Source organism: Nerophis lumbriciformis, linkage group LG17, assembly GCF_033978685.3.
Source record: "Nerophis lumbriciformis linkage group LG17, RoL_Nlum_v2.1, whole genome shotgun sequence".
In the NCBI taxonomy this organism is placed as follows: domain Eukaryota; kingdom Metazoa; phylum Chordata; class Actinopteri; order Syngnathiformes; family Syngnathidae; genus Nerophis; species Nerophis lumbriciformis.
In genome coordinates this window covers 27,840,687-27,857,778 of record NC_084564.2, presented here as the reverse complement: position 1 = coordinate 27,857,778, position 17,092 = coordinate 27,840,687, and the positions used below count along the sequence as shown (strand labels likewise).

Below are 17,092 nucleotides of genomic sequence, written 5' to 3'. Positions count from 1 at the left end.
GAGGCAGATGGCTCCCTCTGAGGAACGTTGCAAAATAAATATTATAAAACTTGTAAAATAGTAAGAACCATGAGTAGAGATAAGGAATAAAATACAAGTAAGACGTATGAAAGTTAATAGAAAAAAAAAAATAAAATAAAATAAAATGAATATACAGCATATAAATAGTAAATACATAGAACTAAATAGAATATTTCATAACTAATAGTATAAAAAGTAAAATACAAATGACTTCAATAAATTAATTCATATCAGGTAAAAGCCAAATCAAAAAGGTGGGTCTTAAGCCTGCTCTTAAAAACATGAACGTTCTTAAAAGTCTTCTCTGAGAAGGAAGCCTTCTTGCATACGTTCGTGATTCGCGTAACACAAACTTAAGGCTTTATCTGCCTTGTGACGACCTGTCAACTCGTCCAACGTATGTTAACTGGGATTAGCTACAGCCCGCTGCCGTGATTTACACCACGGATGGATGGATGTATAGAAATATGGGTGTTATCCACGTGCTGAAGGGTGTCAACTCAGCGGGCGTGCTGTCCAAATGATTGGAAGACTGAGGGGATGACTAAAATTGCTTCAGCCTGAAGGTAGAGTGAATGATTGGATGGGTCACAACTTTCGAATGTTCGCAGTCGGAGCTCCGCTGTTGCAGACAGATCATTGTATATATAAAAACATGTCAGTCAGCAGCAGATTCATTGTCCAATTCATTCGTAAGCCACACGTATCCTTGTAAAAGCCTGCTCCTTAACTTATTCCGAACATCCCTGCAATTTATTCACCGTGTACTTTACCAAGACAAGCCGCATGTCGTTACAGCGTCTAATCTTTACTGCAAATCTCATTACAGCTGACATATGATGACATGTCTGCAGTGTGGTTAAAACCAGCAGTGAACAATCCAGATATTGTCAGATCACATATCCTCCTAAACACTCCAGGTGGTTGTTTCGGGGCCACAACGACTAGGGAGGTCAGATGATTGTGGCAACCAGTAATTTCAGTGGCTGATTATCAACGTGGGCGTTGTGCTCTGCAGGTGAATGCTTGTTCTAATTTGATGGACCAAATTGAATTATCTCATGGAAAGGATTATACTTAGTCTCTGCTAAACCTTTATGTAGTGGCAAGTCAGTGTGTACTTTGTAATAGTTTTATTTCAGTTTAGCGGCATCATGGCAGTGTCCATTCAAAAGCCCATAGAGCAGTGTTTTTCAACCACTGTGAAATACAGTCTGGTGTGCCGTGGGAGATTATGTAATTTCACCTAATTGGGTTGAAAATATTTTCTGCAAACCAGTAGTTATAATCCGCAAATGCGCTGTTGTTGAGTGTCTGTGCTGTCTATATCTCGGCAGAGTAACCATGTAATACTCTTCCAAATCAGTAGGTGGCAGCTAGAGATAAATGCCAATAAATGATATTAATTAATTAATTAATTTTCTGGTTCCTACATTATATATCAATATACATCAATACAGTCTGCAAGGGATACAGTCCGTAAGCACACATGATTGTGCGTGCTGCTGGTCCACTAATAGTACTAACCTTTAACAGTTAATTTTACTAATTTTCATTAATTACTAGTTTCTATGTAACTGTTTTTATATTGTTTTACTTTTTTTTTTTATTCAAGAAAATTGTATTTATTTATCTTATTTTATTTTATTTATTTTTTTATCAAGGGACCATACCTGGTTGTCCAAAATTAGGCATAATAATTTGTTAATTCCACGACTGTATAGATCGGTATCGGTTGATATCAGTAATTAAAGAGTTGGACAATATCGGAATATCGGATATCGGCAAAAAGCCATTATCGGACATCCCTGTTAAAAACAATAAAAAAATAATGCACTTTGTGAAAGTCAAAGTATAGTATTTCCCCTAGTTGTAGTGGGTATCAGGATTATCTCAGGGAGAGCATGTCCCAAATTCCAAGCTGCTTTAAAATGCAACATCGTAAATTATCAGTATCGGTTTCAAAAAGTAAAATTAATTACTTTTTAAAACGGTGCTGTACAGAGCGGTACATATCCGGTAAAACACGGACGTAGGGAGCAGTATAGAGCAATTGCGTCTCCCAGTCAGCAGCCCCTCCCTTCGCCCCTTTCCCACACACAACACAGGAGTTGACGACTGCAGCATGAGAGGTTTACTGGCGACGCTTGATGACCTCATCAAACCGCCGCGAGCGCAGCATAACAACAACAAGAGTGTGTTGTTGCCGGTGCTGTAGCCGTGGCTAACAAGCGAGCTCGCTCGGTGACTGACAAACGACACCATGTCTATGGTTTGGGATTATTTTAAAGTGTGTCTGACGGATAAAAAACTGGCAATTTGCAATGTCTGCAAAAAGTTGGTTATGCGAGGAAGAACCAAGACGTCTTCCTTTAATACGAGCAATTTGATCTCCCACCTCTTCAAGAATCATAAGGAGATACACGATGAATACAAGCGGAAGATGGATGAAAAGCAAACACCGAAAAAAAGTAGTGCCACACAGTTGTCGCTTAAAGACTCCGCCCAAAGGGACATGTGGTAGAAAATGGATGGATGCATGGATGGCTGACTGCTAGGCCACTTCAAGCACTCACCATTAGCTTGCAGCACTTTGTGTTACTCATACAAATACGTTAGAGTAGGGCAGATTGAGCCCAGATTATAATTTCCTGTTATACAGTATGCCAGGCACTCTCCCACTAAAGGAGGACTATGTTATTGTTTACTTTATTACTCTAGTATACTCTGGACTGAAGCTGTGTGCCTTCATTGTTTTTGTAGCTGTTGTTTTGAGGCATGTTTAAAAACTAGAGATGTCCGATAATATCGGCCTGCCGATAATATCGGCCGATAAATGCTTTAAAATGTAATATCGGAAATTATCGGCATCATTTTTTTTTATTATCGGTATCGTTTTTTAATTTTTAATTTATTTTCATTTAATCAACATAAAAAACACAAGATACAATTCGTGCACCAACCCAAAAAAACTTCCTCCTCCATTTACACTCATTCACACTCATTCACACAAAAGGGTTGTTTCCTTCTGTTATTTATATTCTGGTTCCTACATTATATATCAATATATATCAATACAGTCTGCAAGGGATACAGTCCGTAAGCACACATGATTGTGCGTGCTGCTGGTCCACTAATAGTACTAACCTTGAACAGTTAATTTTACTCATTTTCATTAATTACTAGTTTCTATGTAACTGTTTTTGTATTGTTTTACTTTATTTTTTATTCAAAAAAATGTAATTTATTTATCTTATTTTATTTTATAATTTAAAAAAAAAAATGACTTTATCTTCACCATTCCTGGTTGTCCAAATTAGGCATAATAATGTGTTAATTCCACGACTGTATATATCGGTATCGGTTGATATCGGTATCGGTAATTAAAGAGTTGGACAATATCGGAATATCGGCAAAAAGCCATTATCGGACATCCCTGTTAAAAACAATTAAAAAAACAATGCAATTTGTGAAAGTCAAAGTATAGTATTTCCCATAGTTGTAGTGGGTATCAGGATTATCTCAGGGAGAGCATGTCCCAAATTCCAAGCTGCTGTTTTGAGGCATGTTAAAAAAAATAATGCACTTTGTGACTTCAATAATAAATATGGCAGTGCCATGTTGGCACTTTTTTCCATAATTGGAGTTGAAGTTGTTCTCTTATTTTGGAAAACATTGTTTTTGATTGATTGATTGAAACTTTTATTAGTAGATTGCACAGTACAGTACATATTCCGTACAATTGACCACTAAATGGTAACACCCGAATAAGTTTTTCAACTTGTTTAAGTCGGGGTCCACGTTAATCAATTCATGGTAAAGTTACATTGTTTAATGCATCCAGCGGGGCATCACAACAAAATTAGGCATAATAATGTGTTAATTCCACGACTGTATATATCGGTATCGGTTAAAATCAGAATCGGTAATTAAGAGTTGGACAATATCGGAATATCGGCAAAGAAGCCATTGTCGGACATCTCTAGTGGTAGCAGGTAGCTAATTGCTTTGTAGATGTTTGTCGTGATCCCAATATGCAGACGACAGCGGGAGGCAGCGTCCAGGTAAAAAAGTGTCTTACGCTTAAACCAAAAATAAACAAAAGGCGAGTGCCGCTAAGAAAAGGCATTGAAGCTTAGGGATGGCTATGCAAAACGAAATTAAAACTGAACTGGCTTCAAAGTAAACAAACACAGAATGCTGGACGACAGCAAAGACTTACAGCGTGTGGAGCAGACGACGTCCACAAAGTACATCCGGACATGACATGACAATCATAAATGTCCACACAAAGAAGGATAGCGTCCGCACAACTTAAATAGTCTTGATTGCGAAAACAAAGCAGGTGCGGGGAATAGCGTTCAAGGAAGACATGAAACTGCTACAGGAAAATACCAACAAAAGAGGAAAAGCCACCAAAATAAGAACTAAAACACTACACACAGGAAAACAGCAAAAAAACTCAAAATAAGTCACGGCGTGATGTGACAGGTCATGACAGAACACCTACTTTGAGATAAGAGCTATATTGATGCATGGTTGGTTATGGTTTAAATTCATATCCAACAATTGCGAGAACGACTTTTTAACTGTCAATATTGGCTGCTGAGTTTCATTTTTCAATGATTTCTGCTGGTTGTGTGCCTCTGGATTTTTTTCAATGAATAAAATGTGCCTTGGCTCAGAAAAGGTTGAAAAACACTGCACTAGAGGTCATGGGCATTTGGAGCAATCAAAGATGCTCACATGGTCACTGAGGTGGGCACTATGATTGACACATCAACTTAAGGTGTATTATATTTATCCATGAGAGCATTTTGCTGTAAGCTGTAAGGTGTGTCTGTTAAAATCATGGTTGTGTTTAACAAATGATGACAGATGTGAACAAGAGCATGTATTGTCTGTGTTATGATGTAAAGGAGGGGTGGTTGTAATGTATAAGTATGTGTCAATGAAAGGGCATTTTATGACTTTTCTTAATTTGATTACATGCTATAGTATGATTTTTTTGGTATAATTGAATTGCATGTTTTTTGTGTCTCTTTGATTTAGGTAGCCAGGGACTGCAGATGGAAATTAGCTATTTAGCTATAATCTGGTGAAGAACATATCTGTCTTTGAGCTTAATGTTTCTGTGCATTGTCTCTTCAAATAAAGACTAAACTAAACTAAGGCAGCTTTGAATAAGAATAAAGATGCACTAACATAAAAAAAATGTCATACCGTATTTTTCGGACTATAAGGCGCACATAAAATCCTTTAATTTTCTCAAAAATGGACAGTGCGCCTTATGAGCTGGTGCGCCTAATGTACGGCATAATTATGGTTGTGCTTACCCACCTCAAAGCCATTTTATTTGGTACATGGTGTAATGATAAGTGTGACTTGAAGATGGCAGTCACACATAAGAGATATGCCAGTAAACAACACCAAAACTTTAAATGTTTCATTGAGAATATAGGACATTACACACAGCGATCAAAAATTGGCAAAATGTTTTTAGTACGACTTTGGTAAGCTATGAAGCCGCACCGCTTGATGGATTGTCGGTGCATTAAACATAAGAGTATTATTTTGGTGCGTGTGTAAGGACCGCAAAATGGCAGCTATTAGCAGACATGATCTGGTGTTTTGTTTTGCAATATATTATCAAAAAACAACTTTTCTTACCTTCTGGTACCTGCTGATCTGTATTTGGGATGTGCATAAGTACTGAAAATGTGCGCGTATCCGCCATTGTAGTTCGTGGCGACACCGTAGTCATAAGCTTATTCTTTTTTTCTATCTTCTTGTTATGGGACATTTATCTTCTGCTGTTGTCATTTCTAATATAAAGTAGTGTAAAGTTCTTACTTATATCTGTCAGTAAACTAGCTATCAAAGCGCTAAAACATACCGGTGTAGTGAGTTTACATTATTCACCCACGGAACTTTGGTTATTAGAGCTTTCCGGTCGGACAGTTTTTTACGGGACACACTTCCGGCGTTGATGTTGCATTATTGAGCCACGGATGAGGAGATGCTGCTCCGTTATTGATTGAAGTAAAGTCAGAATGTCATTAAAAGAGTTAGCTCCATCTTTTGACACTTATTCCACCCCCGTCCTTGCACGCTACACCGCTACAACAAAGATGACGGGGAGAAGACGCTGTCGAAGGTGAGCCACGTAAATAAGACCGCCCTCAAAACGGCACATCCTGAAGAGACGCTCAGAATATTTGCACCGCAACACAACACAAACACTACAGAACAAATTCCCAGAATTCCCTGCAGCACCAACTCTTCCGAGACGCTACAATATACCGTATTTCCTTGAATTGCCGCCGGGTATATAGTATGCACCTGCCTGGAATTACTACCGGGTCTAACTCGTTTCGCAAAATAATTAGCGCATGCTTAGCATTACCGCCGACTCAGGATTAACGCCGGGTCAAACTCGTTTCGCAATTTATTATTTCTATTAACGCATGTCTAGAATTTCCGCCGGATCAAACTCGTTTCGCAAAATAATTAGCATATGCCTAGAATTTCCGCCGGGTCAAACTCGTCACGTCACGAGTGACACTTCACCTGTCATCATTTTCAAAATGGAGGAGGCTGATTTCAATAATTTAAAATCGCATAAAGAGAAGAAGATTAAGAGCTATTCAGTAGGATTTAAGGTCCAAGCTATTGAATATGCTAAAAAGAACAGTAAGCAGCTATGTTTTATTAATATACCGTAGCTGCGTGTGTCAAACATGAGTCATTAAATGACTCCCGCCTCCTGGTGGTAGAGGGCACTAGTGATCCTTCTTGCGACTACTCGGTTGCAGAAGAAGTGACAACAAGCAGAAACAGTGAGCAGCGATCGTTTATTTTTTCCTCTCGCTTGCACTTTTAACATAGAGGATTACATATCTAAAATAAAACAGTTTTTTAAACTGGACTTTCAATCGAAGCAGGAGGTAATAATTAAAGGAATATCTCCATCGAGACAGAGAGACTTTTAAAACTGAAGAAAGATAAGGAAGACTTCTATTAACAAGTTATCGATACTTTTGGTCAGAAGGAGCTGCGCATGGACTTCATTTATAAGTAAAGGTAAGACCATAATAAAGTTGTTTTTATTAAATGTGCTTTTCATGTTGGTATCCTTACATCACACTCAAATTTATAAGTGCAGGCCTAAATTTACCGCATGCCTTTGGTAAGCGCCGGAGTGAGAAGAGGTTTTAAATTAATTACCGCCCCGGCGCCAATTCAAGGAAATACGGTAAACAAACGCCATTGATGGATCTACACCTAACATCCACTGTAATGATACAGGAGCTTATCTCGTCGATACTACTATGATTACATTGATATTTTTCAGCATCACAAAATCTTCTTTCATTTAAAAAAAATGTATATTATGTTTATAAACTCAGGAAACATGTCCCTGGACACATGAGGACTTTGCATATGACCAATGTATGATCCTGTAACTACTTGGTATAGGATTGATACACAAATTTGTGGTATCATCCAAAACTAATGTAAAGTATCTAAAAACAGAAGAATAAGTGATTATTAAATTTTAACAGAATTGTAGATAGAACATGTTAAAACAGAAAATAACCAGATAACAGTAAATGAACAAGTAGATTAATCATTCATTTTCTACCACTTGTCCTTAATAATGTTGACAAAATAATAGAATGAGAAATGACACAATATGTTACTGCATATGTCAGCAGCTAAATTAGGAGCCTTTGTTTGTTTACTTACTACTAAAAGACAAGTTCACTATTTTATTTAAGCACAAATTTGCAATAAGAAACATATGTTTAATGTACCTTAAGATGTTTTTGTTAAAAAAAAGCCAATAATGATATTTTGTGGTCCCCTTTATTTAGAAAAGTACAGAAATATTTTGGGCGGGCCTCATATAGCTCACCATGCTGATTACACCACTATATATATATATATATATATATATATATATATATATATATATGTATACATACACAAACCCGCACACACAGTATATTTCAATCACATTTTGTAGAATATTCCTTTGAAAGGTAATTGGGTAAGCACCAGCAGCCCGCATATGGGGTACGCTGTGATCAGCTCAGCCATCCTGTGCAAGTTCTTTGGCCTCCAGCAGACTGGCACTGCCAGAGTCCTTGTACCTGTCCGCCTCAGTAATCTGCCGGGGAGCAGACAAACATCAGCGAGTCTTATCTTGACTCTCCAGGAGCAGTCAGGGAAGATTCAGAGAGAAAAAAAGGCAGGGGGGAGCCCGGCAGCAACCCGGGACCAGACCAGGTGGCAGGGTGAGCTCCGTCGACACGTCGATGCAAACAGTTCATTAAACACAACAGACAACTGCACACACCAGCGTGGCAAACAGGAAGGGGGACTATTCAATGTGTTGCAAGGCAGGTAAACAGGAATCGCCGACAAGCCGAAGCATCAATGAGGCAGCGACCAAAGTTCGACAAAGTAACCGCTAATGAGTATGACACCAGAAATGCTTTCATTCCCAGCATGGCTGAGCAAAAAGGACTCGCCCAACGGCAACACTGAACACAGCGCTTGACACATACTAGATGGGGAGGGGGTTGGGGGCTAGGGGGGGCTTTAATACACCATCTGCACCAAAGTGATAGTCAATACTTGCATCTCATGCAAGATTGCACATGTGGGCAATGAAATTGAAACCGTCTCCGAAAAGCTATTTTCTGTGTGCCAACGTTTGTAAAAGTCACACTCTGACAGTAGCGGATTTTGCCCCAGAGAAATTTGTCTTTACAGCGTTACCATGTGTGCTGGCATTGGTCTTCGCCAGAAGTGCCTGTGGGAGAGTACGGTGGCGGCGTAAAAATGATTTAAAAAAAAAAAAAAAAAAAAAACATTTTGGAAATGGGTTTTTCTGTCACGTAGGGTAAGTAGGCCTATTTTCCGAGTAATGCATAGACAAATGCCGTCTTGCTGCGTTGATTAGGAGGTTCTACGAGGTTCTTCCCATGAGTATGCCTCAGTGCATCAGACTGGAAGTTTCTGCAGAGAGTGGTGAGGACGGCGGAAAAGATCATTAGGACTCCTCTTCCTCCTATCCAGGAGATCGCAAAAAGCCGCTGCCTGACCAGGGATCAGAAAAATCTGCAGAGACTCCTCCCACCCCCACCAAGGACTGTTTTCACTGCCGGACTCTATTGATTGATTGATTGAAACTTGTATTAGTAGAAGCATTTAAGTCCCATCTTAAAACTCATGTGTATACTCTAGCCTTTAAATAGGCCCCCCTTTTGAGACCAGTTGATCTGCCGTTTCTTTTCTTTTCTCCTCTGCCCCCCCCCCCCCCCCCCTGACTCTTGGGGAGTGGGAGTTACACAGGTCCGGTGGCCATGGATGAAGTGCTGGCTGTCCAGAGTCGGGACTCGGGGTGAACCGCTCGGCTGTGCATCGGTTGGGGACATCTCTGCGCTGCTGACCCGTCTCCGCTCGGGATGGTTTCCTGCTGGCCCCACTATGGACTGGACTCTCACTGTTGTGTTGTATCCACTTCACAATATTATGTCAGACCCACTCGACATCCATTGCTTTCGGTCTCCCCTAGAGGGGGGGTGGGGGTTCCCACATATGCGGTCCTCTCCAAGGTTTCTCATAGTCATTCACATCGACGTCCCACTGGGGTGAGTTTTCCTTGCCCTTATGTGGGCTCTGTACCGAGGATGTCGTTGTGGCTTGTGCAGCCCTTTGAGACACTTGTGATTTAGGGCTATATAAATAAACATTGATTGATTGATTGATTGAGATTGCACAGTACAGTACATATTCCGTACAATTGACCACTAAATGGTAACACCCGAATAAGTTTTTCAACTTGTTTAAGTTAATCAATTCATGGAAAGAGGTTCCGCAGCCTCCGGAGCGGAACCTCCAGGTTCTGTAACAGCTTCTTCCCTCGGGCCATCAGACTCTTGAACGCATCATAATAATCCCCTCAATTCCCCCCAAAAATGGATTAACTCGCAGGAATATAAAGACAACATAACATATATCCATAAACGTGGATGCATATGCAAAAGTGCAATATATTTGAAGTGAAGTGAATTATATTTATATAGCGCTTTTTCTCTAGTGACTCAAAGCGCTTTACATAGTGAAACCCAATATCTAACTTACATTTAAACCAGTGTGGGTGGCACTGGGAAGCAGGTGGGTAAAGTGTCTTGCCCAAGGACACAACGGCAGTGACTAGGATGACGGAAGCGGGGATCGAACCTGCAACCCTCAAGTTGCTGGCAAGGCCACTCTACCAACCGAGCTATACCGCCCCATATTTATCTGTACAGTCATCTATTTATTAATATATGCACATTATTGCTCTTTTATCCTGCACTACAACGAGCTAATGCAACTAAACTCCATTCTTATCTGTACTGTAAAGTTCAAATTTGAATGACAACAAAAAGGAAGTCTAAGTCTAAGTAAAAATGACATTTGTGTCACCCCCTGTGGATTGTGCTCATAATGCTTTGTTAGACATGTAAGACAGATATCCTCAAAGTTGTAGAATCATTAGACTTGGTCAAGGATTTAAGGGGAAATAAATTGTTAAGTCCAGCCCCGTGCCCTGCTAAAACATGTACATTTATTTTCCAACCAATCTCACAGGTTGCCGTTTGTTAGCACGTAACATGTTTTTCACAGTCATGATGCATTAAAAGATTACAGTTGGTACAAAATGTGGCTGCTCAACTTTTGACAAGAACAAAAAAGTTTGATCGTATTACGCCTATACTGTATATACCTTTGTATACATATATATATACATATATATATACATATATACATATATATATATATATATATATATATATATATATATATATATATATATATATATATATACTCACCTGTACTGGCTTCCTGTGCACTTAAGATGCAACTTTAAGGTTTTACTACATACGTATAAAATACTACACGGTCTATCTCCATCCTATCTTGCTGATTGTATTGTACCATATGTCCCGGCAAGAAATCTGCGTTCAAAGAACTCCGGCTTATTAGTGATTCCCAGAGCCCCCAAAAAAGTCTGCGGGCTATAGAGTGTTTTCTATTCGAGCTCCAGTACCCTGGAATGCCCTCCTGGTAACAGTTAGAGATGCTACCTCAGTAGAAGCATTTAAGTCCCATCTTAAAACTCTTTTGTATACACTAGCCTTTAAATAGACCCTCTTTTAGACCAGTTGATCTGCCGTCTCTTTTCTGCTCTGCCCCCCTCTCCTGCATGGAGAGGTTATTAGGTGACCACAGAAGATCCGCTAGCTGTCCAAAGTCGGGACCCGGGGTGGACCACTCATCTGTGCATCAGTTGGGGACGTCTCTGCACTGCTGACCCGTCTCCACTCAAGATGATCTCCTGCTGGCCCCACTATGGACTGGACTCTCACACTATTAACTAGATCCACTCGACGTCCATTGCACCGGTCGCCTGTTTTTGTTGTTGTTGTTTTCCTGTGCTTTGTGTTTCTTCCTCTACAGGGCTTCCATATTTGATCCACTTCCTGTTTTGGGTTTATCTAGCAGTGACTTCACCACTGTTTGTGAGCGCCATTCTCCCCACCTGCTCTTGATTAGTCATCAGGGGACTCACCTGCCTCTGATCACTAATGGGTTTATCTGCCGGTGCTGCCTTAATTGTGCCTCTAGTGCGTTGTCTGTTGTGAGTAATTTTCATTGTGTAGTTTTTGACTGCTTAGTCCTAATTAAAATACCACTTTGCCTACCGTCTCTACATCCAGGGGTCACGCCACCAGCAGCCATGCGCTATTGTGACAGTTTCTTGTGTCAATATAATAAAGTGGAAAACCAACCACCGCGGACATAGAAGAGTTGAGTTGAGTTGTGGTAACACTGGCATTACTGTAATAAGTTGTAAAGTATCCAAACTTTTAACTTTGGATAGCCATGCACTAGAAAAAAGATGTTATTACGAGTGATAAACTCCAGGCAATCCCTGGAAACCATAAGTTGCTCCTATATTTTTGGGGCCGCCGAGTACAAACGAAAACAGAAGAGGTAGCAGGTGGGAAGCTGGTTGCAGGAGGCTTTCAGGCAACAACACATTTTGTCCTCAAAGTAAAAAGCAATAAACTGCTGTCATTTCCTATAGGGCATCTTTATCTAGAGTATGCACAAAACATAAGAAGGAGGTTAGGGAGAAGGGAAAGAGGTGGTCCTGAGAGGACGCCGCTACAAGCTGTAATGGCCTCTCTTTTGTTTGTGTTGCTCAGATAAAAGCGTTGCAGTGAACGTGTGCCAAAATCAACAATACCAGGCAATATATTGCATTTAAGTATTCCCATTTCATAAGTAATTTTTGTATGCATATCCATGTTTTATGTATACGTTATAGAATGTTACCAATCATTTTAATTTATTTTCTATCTCATGTAATTATTTTTTTCTGTCATTTCTTAAACATGTATTTATTTATCTTATTGTGGTTTACTTCTTATTTTATAAGACCACGTTTTCCAAGCTATGAGATTTACAGACTCGGTCGGCCACCACTTAAATAACCTTATTCAAACACATTAAAACCATTCCAGCGTAGGTTGATACACTCTAAAAAGATAAATATATCAAGTACAACACATACAGTGTATAAGCAAAAGACTGCTCAGCTTTGTGTGGCACAGCAAATACTGTATTTTTCGGACTATAAGTCGCAGTTTTTTTCATAGTTTGGCCGGGGGTGCGACTTATACTCAGGAGCGACTTATGTATGAAATTATTAACACATTACCGTAAAATATCAAATAATATAATTTAGCTCATTCACGTAAGAGATTAGACGTATAAGATTCCATGGGATTTAGCGATTAGGAGTGACAGATTGTTTGGTAAACATATAGCATGTTCTATATGTTATAGTTATTTGAATGACTCTTACCATAATATGTTATGTTGACATACCGGGCATGTTCTCAGTTGGTTATTTATGCCTCACATGACGTACACTTATTCAGCCTTTCAAATGTCTATTCTTGGTGTTGGGTTTTATCAAATACATTTCCCCCAAAAATGCGACTTATATATGTTTTTTTCCTTCTTTATTATGCATTCTCGGCATGTGCGACTTATACTCCGGTGCGACTTATACTCCGAAAAATACGGTAGTCATGAATGTTGCAATCAAAAACAATGCCAGACTTCAAACACCCGTGGCATGAGCAGTTTAACTATTGTCACACATTGTCTATTATTGTCCCTCCATATAAGGAAATGCTAACAATCAGTACAGTATGTCCACATGAACATGGATATTTTCAAAAACACCCCTTGGGTGGTAAAACCTGTGGAAAACATTTTTGTCCCCATAAAAAAAAAACATTCTGTCATGTGCATGTTGTCCAATCAGAAGCCTGAAAAATAAGCCAAAGCTGACTTGTGTGGCCTTTTAACGTCAATATAGTGTTATATAGAATGTACAATGACGTGTACATTATTTAAAAAAATCAGAACACTAACACAAGCCCAGACAACATCAAGAATGTTTCATTTAATAGTCTTTGTGTCTTGTAAGGCGCATGTGAAATCAAACCTCCTGTAATGAAAAAACTATGTTCTGTTGTAAATGAGGATTTGAAAAACATTGATGATTTCACAATTTTAATTTATTTATTTATTTTTTTAAACAAAAAGCTTGAGTTTTACCCGTCGTCACACAAACGCTGAACATTCTGAAAAGCTCCTTCTTTGAACCCTGCGCTTTATAGAGTGCTGCGGTTAATTTATGGATTTTTACGGGTTCAGAAGGTCCACATACTGCCAGTAAGTTTAGCCTTGTTGCATCAGACCAATGAAATGTTCACATAAAATCAAACCCCCTCAGACAATCATTCAGTCAGCAATTTAGCACTTTATGGACTCACCCTCATTGAAGAATCGACAAAATGCACAAGACGCAGCCCCAAAACCAAAGACGATCAACCTGGCCATTTAAAAAGTACACAGCTGCAGCAAAAAACAGATGATATGCCCCGAAAGGCCACCGAAGATGACAATGGCAGCGGTTTCAGGGCGTAGGAGAACGAGGAAGATTGTTCTCAATGACTTTTCCGGTAGACTACTGTATGCAGTGTTACAGGTACTGTATTTTGTTAAATTTGTGAATGAACACGAGCGCCTGTGTAAATATATCATGTTTCAATGACTACACCTGTGGCTTATGGACTTGTGCCGACAATATTTGTACAAAATAAAATGTTTTAAAATATCTGTTTTTGTGTTGACATTGCCTCAAACACAAGAAGTGGTCAAACTGTCAGTAGTTGTTGAGACATGGAGAATAGGTACTGTAGGATTAAATAAACACTACTTATTCCTACTTTGGACATATTGAATTGTGCAAGTGTAATCATGTCATGTTCCTTAATGATACTTCATTAACGCTGAACATTCTGAAAAGCTCCTTCTTTGAAGTCTGCACTTTATACAATGCTGCGGATAATTTATGGATGTTTCTTGGTTCAGGAGCTTCACATACTGCCAGTAAATTTAGCCTTGTTGCATCAGACCAATGAAATGTTCGCATAAAATCCAACCCCCTCAAACAATCATTCAGTCAACAATTTAGCACGTTATGGACTCACCCTCATTGAAACAACAACAAAATGCACAAGACGCAGCCCCAAAACCAAAGACGATCAACCTGGCCATTTAAAAAGTACACAGCTGCAGCAAAAAACAGATGATATGCCCCGAAAGGCCACCGAAGATGACAATGTCAGCGATTTCAGGGCTGAGGAGAACGAGGAAGATTGTTCTCAATGACTTTTCCGGTAGACTACTGTATGCAGTGTTACAGGTACTGTATTTTGTTAAATTTGTGAATGAACACAAGCGCCTGTGTAAATATTTCATGTTTCAATGACTACACCTGTGGCTTATGGACTTGTGCCGACAATATTTGTACAAAATAAAATGTTTTAAAATATCTGTTTTTGTGTTGACATTGCCTCAAACACAGGAAGTGGTAAAACTGTCAGTAGTTGTTGAGACATGGAGAAAAGGTACTGTAGGATTAAATAAACACTACTTATTCCTACTTTGGACATATTTAATTGTGCAAGTGTAATCATGTCATGTTCCTTAATGATACCTCATTAACGCTGAACATTCTGAAAAGCTCCTTCTTTGAAGTCTGCACTTTATACAATGCTGCGGATAATTTATGGATTTTTCCGGGTTCAGGAGCTTCACATACTGCCAGTAAATTTAGCCTTGTTGCATCAGATCAACGAAATGTTCGCATAAAATCAAACCCCCTCAAACAATCATTCAGTCAACAATTTAGCACGTTATGGACTCACCCTCATTGAAGTAACGACAAAATGCACAAGGCGCAGCCCCAAAACCAAAGACGATCAACCTGGCCATTTAAAAAGTACACAGCTGCAGCAAAAAACAGATGGGCCACCACTAATATGCCCCGAAAGGCCAACGAAGATGACAACTTCAGCGGTTTCAGGGCGAAGGAGGAGGAGAACGAGGAAGATTTTTCTCAATGACTTCTCCGGTAGACTACTGTATGCAGTGTTACAGGTACTGTATTTTGTTGAATTTGTGAATGAACACAAGCGCCTGTGTAAATATTTCATATTGCAATGACTACACCTGTGGCTTTTGGAGTTGTGCCGACAATATTAGTGCAAAATAAAATGTGTCCAAAAATTAGGTGGGTGCGGCTTATATTTAGGTGTGTTCTATTGCCTGGAAATTACGATAAATGTCTGTGTGTGGACAAAAAAATAAAATGCATTGAAAATTGTGCATTTTAAAAAATATCTGTGTTTCTGTGGACGTTGCCTCAAACACAGGAAGTGGTCAAACTGTCAGTAATTGTTGAGACATAGAGAATAGGTACTGTAGGGTTAAATAAACACTACTTCTTCCTACTTTGGACATGTTGAATTGTGCAAGTGTAATCATGTAATGTTCCTTAATGATACCTCATTAAGCATGTTCAAAATAGCAAAAGCTGTTACCATGATCATAAGGCATAAGGGAATGTATCTTTTTTTTTTACCTTTGATCTCCTGAGTTGCGGTGCTTCTAGTCCATTTTTCTGTGCACCCCGGCTGTCAGACTTCAGTGGTTGTGGTTGTCCACTTAGCTTCTCCTCATCTCCCAAGCACAATTACGGTATGTGCCACCAGCTGCACTCAAAACGTGTTCGGGATCCCGCATACAGCCTGGAAGGAAACAAGGAGACACAATCCCAGTTGAACACAGTTTGTTAGGTAGGACAAATTGTTAAATGTGTGAACTTCAAAACAGCACAAGTAATATTGTGCAAAGAAATAATGATCTTCCACTAAACTTTCCAAAACATTTTCAAAGACAGAGATGGAAAATAACATTTGAGGTGTGACCTTAATCTAAAACAGCCTTGCGTAAACACGTCAATGCTCAAAAGCATGTGCATCTTCATTGGTAAGTGAGGTAACACTGTGGAATCAAATATCAACAACATTTTAAAGAAATAGGAAGAAGAATTTACAACAAATATAACAATGAGGACGAAACACAATATTTTGAGGGTGCCATTTATTGATATTTGCTTCAATGATGTTGTTGTGATCATCTGAGGATGATCTGCTCCTTAAAGTGGACAAGACCAAGGAGCTGGTCATCGACTTCAAGAAGAATTGATTGATTGATTGAGACTTTTATTAGTAGGTTGCACAGTGAAGTACATTTTCCGTACAATTGACCACTAAATGGTAACACCCGAATAAGTTTTTAAACGTGTTTAAGTCGGGGTCCACTTAAATGGATTCATGATACAGATATATACTATCATATATACTATCATCATAATACAGTCATCACACAAGATAATCATCAGGGTGTATACATTGAATTATTTACATTATTTACATTTTGGTGTGTGGAGGGGGTAGGTTTGGTTGTTATCATCAGTCATCAACATTTGAGAACAGAGAAATGAATATTGAAACAGTGTAGGTCTGACTTGGTAGGATATGTACAGCAAGTAGTGGACATAGAGAGAGAGAGAGAGAGAGAG

General features: G+C 39.1%; 1 protein-coding gene across 3 annotated transcripts in view; it reads right to left on the bottom strand.

The window, feature by feature from the left end:
* Positions 1-17,092, bottom strand: part of grik4 (glutamate receptor, ionotropic, kainate 4) — a 1,016,493-nt gene that overhangs the window by 755,116 nt on the left and 244,285 nt on the right. For all 3 annotated transcript variants that reach the window (XM_061973003.2, XM_061973004.2, XM_061973005.1), the window contains one exon: positions 16,091-16,256. The gene's annotated coding sequence lies outside the window, so the exon portion shown is untranslated. The remainder of the gene's footprint in view (positions 1-16,090; positions 16,257-17,092) is intronic.